The sequence below is a fragment of the Camelina sativa genome, chromosome 9, assembly GCF_000633955.1.
Source record: "Camelina sativa cultivar DH55 chromosome 9, Cs, whole genome shotgun sequence".
NCBI classification, from domain to species: domain Eukaryota; kingdom Viridiplantae; phylum Streptophyta; class Magnoliopsida; order Brassicales; family Brassicaceae; genus Camelina; species Camelina sativa.
The window spans coordinates 35,022,188-35,022,646 of NC_025693.1; the positions used below are offsets into that span (position 1 = coordinate 35,022,188).

General features: G+C 37.0%; 1 protein-coding gene across 16 annotated transcripts in view; it reads right to left on the minus strand.

Moving 5' to 3' along the window:
* LOC104714161 (putative F-box/FBD/LRR-repeat protein At1g78840) overlaps window positions 1–459 on the minus strand; it is a 7,303-nt gene extending 6,844 nt beyond the window's left edge. For 9 of the 16 annotated variants that reach the window (XM_010431439.1, XM_010431438.1, XM_010431426.1 and 6 more), the window contains exon 1: window positions 61–459. The gene's annotated coding sequence lies outside the window, so the exon portion shown is untranslated. Of the gene's footprint in view, window positions 1–40 lie in introns of all 16 variants that reach the window. The other 7 variants (XM_010431431.1, XM_010431432.1, XM_010431428.1 and 4 more) reach the window with 7 other exon arrangements.

The window sequence follows — 459 nt, forward strand, 5'->3', positions numbered from 1 at the left end:
AAAAAAAAAAAAAAAAAAAAAAAAAAGCCTTGAACGATACAATTTAATTAGAAACCAAACCCTAGAAGAGCCACCACCGATTAGTCGTAGGATCCTCCACCACAAATCTAAATCAACAAAACAAAATCGACAAAGGTAAAATAAACATATAATTAGAGAATAACCATCGATCCAATTTAGAAACCCAAAGTGAAAATTCAGAAGCGAGACCACCGAAATAGAGAAAACGAGTTACAGAAAGAAGAAGAAGAAGAAGAAGAAGAAGAAGAAGAAGAGAGCGAAGAGGTTAAAATCGAGGCATGAACGTAATAAAAAGCTACCGATGCAATGCAATTGAGAAAGGCCAAACCCTAGAAAAATTCAGGAGTAGGAACGAACGAGATGAAAGCAAATCAGAGACGCGTGATCGGGTTTAGAAGAATATCACACTCGCTTACGGGCGCAGCATTAACAGAGAGA